The following is an 8,147-nucleotide window of genomic DNA, read 5'->3' as shown; positions in this document are numbered from 1 at the left end:
TATATTTTCTATTTTTTATGTCATACCCCTTGTAGTGCACCTTTATTCTAATGGTATATGCAAATTCATGCATGAATATGTATTGGATAAACTCTACATTACTATAGTTTGCATGGAATTCAATTTTAAATGTATTTATTTTATTTTAGAGAGAGAGACAGAGAGACAGAGAGACAGAGCACGAGCAGGGGAGGGCCAGAGAGAGAGGGAGACACAGAATCTGAAGCAGGTTCCAGACTCTGAGCTGTCAGCACAAAGCCTGATGCAAGGCTTGTACTCCCAAACTGTGAGACCATGACCTGAGCCAAAGTCAGACACTTAACAGACTGAGCCACCCAGGCACCCCAATTTGCATTGAGTTTTAAATCTCAGGTGAAATTTAGCCATCTCATAAGAATCTATAATGTTTTATTCACTTGTACCATTTTGTTTTCAAAGTAAATATAATATACTAAGAAGTGTATGCCGGTGCATTTGGAATGGTCATATTTAAGGAAATATTTAGATTTGATTTAGTTAGAAACAAATTAAAATTTTTATTTACAACTAATACTTATTTCACGGCAGGTTTTTATCACAGTTTTAATAAATGATTAAATATGTCCCCTTTGCTACATTTAAAATCTTCATGTGAATGTGTGATGTATTAAAAACTAAATAAATATAATTAAATGAAAGGTGAAAAGACTATGCTATTATTGGTTACAGTGAAATTTAGGGAAGAAAAACTAAGTTTGTCAGACTTCCAGACAAAACAATAGGTGTGAAAAATGTTGAGTTCTGCTAATTAAAGAAATATGACCTTTGGGGTGTCTGGGTGGTTCAGTTGTTAAGCGTCTGACTTTGGCTCAGGTCATGATCTCATGGTTTGTGAGTTCAAGCCTAGTGTTGGGCTCTGTGCTGACAGCTCAGAGCCTGGAGCCTACTTTGGATTCTGTGTTTCTCTCTCTCTGTTCCTCCCCTGCTTGAACTCTGTCTCTCTCTTTCTCAAAAATAAACAACAAAAAATTTTTAAAAAGAAATATGGCCTTTATTTTTATTTTCTGCATTTTCATTTTCTTATCTTTCTAAAATATGTGGGATAACTCCTGGTGTTGATTGAGAATATACACTGAAATAAAAGGATAAAATGGGTAGGCCCCTTTTAAACACAACTTAGTTGCAATTGGAACACTGCATTCCAGTTTAGGCTGACTGAATCTTCAGGTGGCAAAGGTGGCTTTGACAACAGAACTGTTTTCTTAGTGGAAATGATTGTTGACTGTCATTGCTTTAAACTGACTCTTAAAAATTCATTGTTTGTACTGAGAAAGACAAATGCCATATGATTTCACTAATATGAGAAATCTAAAAAAGACAATTGAGTAAACAAACAAAAAGCAAAGTCAGATGTATAAATTCAAAGAGCAAATTAATGGTTGACAGGGTGGAGGAAGTTGGGGGAAATGCTCAAAATGGGTGAAGGGGAGTTGGAGATAAAAGTTTCCAGTTATGGAACAAATAAGGCATGGCAATAAAAAACACAACATAAGGAATATATTCAATGATATCATAATTGCGTTGCATGGTGACAGATGGTAGCTACACTTCAGGTGAGCATAGCATAATGTAAAAACTTTTTGAATCACTATGTTGTACACCTGAAAGTAATACAACATTGTGTATCAACTATACTCAAAAAATTTTAAAAGAAGCAATAAAATTAAAATGCATTGTTTTACGAAGGTACTTGCACTTGTATGCTGCATGGCTTATGCTTCTGTTCTGTGTGTGTGTGTGTGTGTGTGTGTGTGTGTGTGTGTGTGTCTTGTTTTCCATAGAATAAAGTCTCACACTGAGTTACTAAAAAAATTGCGGAACCATAATAATGATTCAAAGAACACAAAACATTAGCATAAATATAGTTTAACTTATTAGGCTGAGTGGTGGGTGCATGGGCTACATTGTAAAATTTGTATACATTGTTTAAAATTAAAATAACCAGATTTCATTCTTTCTCATTGCCAAGTAGTATTCCATTGTATATATAAACCACATCTTGATCCATTTGTCAGTGGATGGACATTTAGGCTGTTCCCATGATTTAGCTATTGTTGAAAGCGATGCTATAAACATTGAGGTACATGTGCCATTTGCAGCAACATGGATAGAACTGGAAGATATTATGCTAAGTGAAATAAGTCAGGCAGAGAAAGAGAGATACCATATGTTTTCACTCATGTGGATCTGGAGAAACTTAACAGAAGACCATGGGGGAGGGGAAGTGGAAAAATTAGTTAAGGAGAGGGAGGGAAGCAACCATTAGAGACTCTTAAATACTGAGAACAAACTGAGGGCTAATGGGAGTTGGGGAGAGGGGAAGGAGGGTGATGGGCATGGAGGTGGGCACTTTTTGGGATGAGCACTGGGGGTTTTATGGAAACCAATTTGACAATAAACTACATTAAAAATCATCAAAAAAATGAAAATACATTGATTTTAATGAATTTGAATGAGGGCTTCCTTTTCTGTTGGGTTTAAGTATTCAAGCATCAGCATCTCTATTTCTATTACATAGTTCAGGTAACAAACAAATTATTATGAGCATTGAGCTAGACATTATGCTTGATGCTTGGGGTACAAAAGTGAAGACACACACAGTCCCAATCTTTTCTAACAGTCTAGTGAAACAATAAAAATAATTCACATTGACTTCATGCTTATGTCTTATTTATGAGTGATAGAAGTATTTTAAATGGAACTTATTTAATTTTCACAACAGTGTTATGAATTAGTATTAATTTTACCCTGTTACTGAGACTTAGACAAATGAAATAGCTTTTATAAGCCCAAATTACACAGCTATTAAATGGCCAAGCTGGAATTTAAAGCATGTTAGCCTGACTCACCATGATGTTAGTTAGACAGTCTTTCAAAAAACATCATTTCCATATAAGCAGGGAACTCCCACATAATGTAGGAGGTGATACTACATGGCAAGCTTCATGGATGCTGTCGGTGCCAGAGGACAGGCACTGTGCCCAAGCATCCAGGTATGATGTCAGGAGACACTGGCAAGGAGACACATGACGAACAAAATATCCTTGTGCTTACTTTAAAAATTAAAAAAAATGGTGAGATAGTTCTGACTTACAGATTTATAGTAGTAATTTTAAGAAATACCAAGAGTTCCCTCAGAGAAGATCCTAAAGAAGGAGACTTCATGCCGACTGTCCAGCACAGACTCAGGGATTACAGCAGTATATTTTCCAGTACTATGGTAACTAGCATGGAGAGCACAATGTCTTCATTCTGCATTTTATCTTGATCTGTCACCTAGTTGGACTTATACCTGATTTTTTCTCACCTCCAAAGCTGAAAAACTTTATTGAAATCTATGACTGGTACAAACCACAGATTTTTGCTTTAAAGTCAAATGACAACATTTTCCACATTTCCCTAGTACTGCACATGCTTGTCTTTATTTTTAAAACTTTGAGTTCCAAACCCAAATTAAAAACATTTTTTTCAAAGATTCTGCTCAAATTTCACATCTGTACCTTTTCCCCCTATATTCTCTATGCTATACATACATCACTGTGCATTATTTATTTTACAACTGGAAGACTGCACCCCTTAATCCCCATCATTTATTTCATGCACCCCCCCCTCCACTCTGGCAACCATTGTTTGAGTTTGTTCTCTATAGCTATCTATGTTCTCTGTATCTATGACCAAAACTCCTAGATAGTTCGTAAGTTTGTTAGATTGTTAGTTTGTCTTTTTTTTTTAGATTCCACATATAAGTAAAGTCATACAGAATTTCTCTTTCTCTGTTTGACATATTTCACTTAACATAATACCCTCTAGGTCCATTGGTGTCGCAAATAACAAGATTTCATTCTTTTTATGACTAATATTCCATTGTATGTATATATTACATCTTCCTCATCCATTTATCTATCAGTGGACATTTAGATAGCTCCCATATCTTAGCTATTGTAAATAATTCTGCAATAAATATAGGGATACACATGTCTTTTGAATCAGTGTTTTCATTCTCTTTGGGTAGATATCTAGAAGTGGAGTTGTTGGATCATAATGTAGTTCTATTTTTAATTTTTTGAAGAACCTCCGTAGTGTCTTCAATAGTGATTGCACCAATTTGCATTCCCACCAAAAGTATATGAAGGATCTTTTTTCTCCACATTCTTGCCAATCTTCTCTTTAATAACATCCATTCTGTGGATCAAGAAGATGTGGTTTATCTATACAATGGAATACTACATGGCACTGAGAAAGAATGAAATCTGGCCATTTGTAGCAACGTGGATGGAACTTGAGGGTGTTATGCTGAGCGAAATAAGTCAGGCAGAGGAGGACAGATACCATATGTTTTCACGTTTAGGTGTATTAGGAGAAACTTAACGGAGGAACGTGGGGGAGGAGAACGGGAAAAATAGTTGGGGAAAGGGAGGGAGGCAAACCATGAGAGACTCTTGAATGCTGAAAGAAAATTGAGGGTTAATGGGAGTGGGGGAGAGGGGAAGGGGGGGGTGATGGGCATGGAGGAGGGCACTTGTGGGAATGAGCACTGGGTGTTATATGGAAACCAATTTGACATTAAACTATGAAGGGAAAGAAAGGAGAAAAAAAGAAAAAAGAAAATATGAAAAAAATAGCACCCATTCTGACAGGTGAGGTGATATATCAAATTGTGGTTTTGATCTGTATTTCCCTGATGATTAGTGATGTTGAGCATCTGATCATGTGCCTGTTGATCATCTGTATGTCTTCCTTAGAAAAAAAATGTATTCAGGTCCTCTGTCCATTTTTTAATCAGCTTATTTTTTGACATTCGTATTTTGGATGTTAAATTCTTATTGGATACATCACTTGCAAATATCTTCTCCCATTCAGTAAGCTGTGTGTTTTGTTTTGTTCCCTTCACCATGCAAAAGCTTTTTAATTTGATGTAGTTCCAGTTACTTATTTTTGTTGTTTTTGTCCTTGCCACGGGGCAAACATGCAAGATGGCTTCTAGCCATAAAGAGCTCATTGAGACTGGGCAGCTGGCAGAGATGGTGAGGCACACTGCATAGATGATTTTGGTCCACAGTGAGGTACTAGTGGTAGGCATTGCAGTTGGTTATTAGCTAATCGAAGATGACATAAAGCTCTCAGATGACCAAATTTGGGGCAAATAATTTTTAAGCCATTGTCACTAAGATCCAAACATTGGAGCTTTACAGGGGACCCAGTGGCTTCTGGAACCACCAGTATGTTATTTGAATTAAGGTACAGTTCCACAAGGCTTGGAAGTTTCTGAGCAAGGTTTTCTAGATAATTCAGATGTCATGACTGAATATATCCCTACCGGCACACTGTAGCACTACATCTTGTTATAATTGGTCTGTTTCTCAGTGCTGGTGGAGTCAGTGCTCTGGATGCAGGTGGCACCGGACAGCAAGCCCTCTGTATACATTTTTATGTCTTTAACATGTTATATGTTTTAAAATTCATGACCATAAGGACTTAGATAATTTAGTTCTCTTTAAAAACTTATAAAGTCATTTTATAACGACTCTAACATATGTTAACTTCACTTTAACAAATTTATCATGTATTATTTAGATATAAGATGCTATTATATACCATACTCATGGTTTATAATGTACACTATATTTGCACTCATGCTTCCAAATTTGTATCTGAGGTAATTTAGCAATACGTAAGTCTATATAAGTGACAAGAGTGAAATACTGAAAGAGTAGAATGGAATCCAATAAACTTGAAACCTAAAAAAACTATTGGGCATATGCTATAGAAAAATCAGTAAGCAAAGAGGTAGTAGGCTGTCAGTATACAGTCCAGAAACTGGTGAATTAGGAAGAAAATTTGATGAACTTTTAATCCCTTTTGGTAGGAGTGATGAGTATGTTAGGGTCATGGACAGAACCCATATGAATCAATACTAATAAGTGCTATGGCTTACTGTGCACCAAGGAACCTTATAATTAGGATTTTTTTTCCAGTATAGATAGGGGGAAAACATGTAGACACAAAGAAACATATCATTGGTCTGCTTGCAAACTAAAATTTTCATTCAGAATCACCTGTTGATTTTTGGTTCTGGAACAAGATAAATACACTTCTCCCTATTATTCCTCAAGTACAACTAAAAACTCTATACATGATACATAAAAAAACATATAAGAAGACCTTGGAAGGTGGGGAGAATGTCTTATGACCTCCCTTAACTCAATAGAATAAAGCAACCCAGGCCTGGAATTCCCAAAGCCCAACTTATCCATAGCAGAAAGCTAAGATAGGTTCATTTCTGCCTTGAATTGAACAGAAATACCATTACCAATACCAATGAGGCCTAATGGCCATGATCAGGATGATCTTTCATGAGACCTGTGGATAACAAGCAGCCATGGAAAGTGCTTTCCTTTCATCCTAGGCTACCCTCTTGCCAGAGATAAGGGACAACAAGGAGTTTTACTCAGGAAGCTTCTTCATCCCCAGAGCCCGAGACATCCATGACAAGAATTTTAAAGCAGCCATTACAAAAATGCTTCAACAAGTAGTTTAAAATTCTTTTAAATGAAAAAATAGAAATCCTCAGTAAGAAATAATAAAACAAAATAACTGAAATAAGAAACTTCTGCCTGGGTAAGCTCAATAGTAGAATGGAGAAGACAAAACATAGAGTCAATGAATTGAGGACATATCAATAGAATTTATCTAATGTGGACATAGAGATGGAGTAAAAACAAACAAACTAGAGCCTGAAGAACCTGTAACAAAATAACAAAAAGATCTAATTGCATGCTGCTGATTACAAGAATCTTCAAATTCAATGACATAGGTGGATTAAAAAAATACACAAGTATTAGCAAAAGTAAGTTCTTTGGAAAAAAGATCAATAACATTGATCTTTTGCTAGAAGAGCGAAAATAAAATGAGAGAACTCACAAATCACCAATACCAGGAATCAAATAGGGAATCTCATTACAGATCTTACATAATTAAAGATGTAACAAGGAATATTACAAACAACTTTATACTCATAAATTTGACAACTTAACAGAAAAAGACATATTCCTCAAAATTTACAACTTGTCAAAACTCAATCCAATATAATATACATAATCTGATCATTTGATTAGTCCTATAACCATGAAAGACTTTGAATTTGTAATGAAAATGTTCCAGAAACTTATCCAAGAATTCAGCAAAGTTGCAGGGTACAAAATCAACGTACAGAAATTGGTTGCATTTTTATACACCAACAATGAAGCAACATAAAGAGAAATCAAGAAATGGATCCCATTCACAATTGCACAAAAAACCATAAAATACCTAGGAATAAACCTAACCAAGGATACAAGAGATCTGTATGATGAAAACTATAGAAAACTTATGAAGGAAATTGAAGAAGACACAAAGAAATGGAAAAACATTTCATGCTCATGGATTAGAAGAATAAATATAGTTAAAATGTCATTATTACCCATAGCAATCTACACATTCAATGCAATCCCAATCAAAATTGCACCAGCATTCTTCTCAAAACTAAAACAAACTATCCTAAAATTTGTATGGAACGACAAAAGACCCCGAATAGCCAAAGTAATATTGAAGAAGAAAACCAAAATGGGAGGCATCACCATCCCAGACTTTAGCCCCTACTACAAAGTTGTCATCATCGAGACAGTATGGTATAGGCACAAAAACAGACACGTAGACCAATGGAACAGAATTGAGAACTCAGAGCTGGACCCAAAGGTATACAGCCAACTAATCTTTGACAAAGCAGGAAAGAGTACCCAATGGAAAAAAGACAGCCTCTTTAACAGATGATGCTGGGAGAACTGGACAGCAACATGCAGAAGAATAAAACTAGATCAATTTCTCACATCGTACACAAAAATAAACTCAAAATGGATAAAGGACCTGAACTTGAGACAGGAAACCATCAAAACCCTAGAGCAGAAAGCAGGAAACAACCTTCTTGACCTCCACCGCAGCAACCTCTTACTTGACACATCCCCCAAAGCAAGGGAATCAAGAGCAAAAATGAACTATTGGGACCTCATCAAGATGAAAAGCTTCTGCACGGCAAAGGAAACAACCCACAAAACTAATAGGCAACCAACAGA

Source organism: Hyaena hyaena, unplaced genomic scaffold, assembly GCF_003009895.1.
Source record: "Hyaena hyaena isolate Hyena2069 unplaced genomic scaffold, ASM300989v1 scaffold_1713, whole genome shotgun sequence".
NCBI lineage: Eukaryota > Metazoa > Chordata > Mammalia > Carnivora > Hyaenidae > Hyaena > Hyaena hyaena.
Note: the sequence above shows the minus strand (reverse complement) of the source record.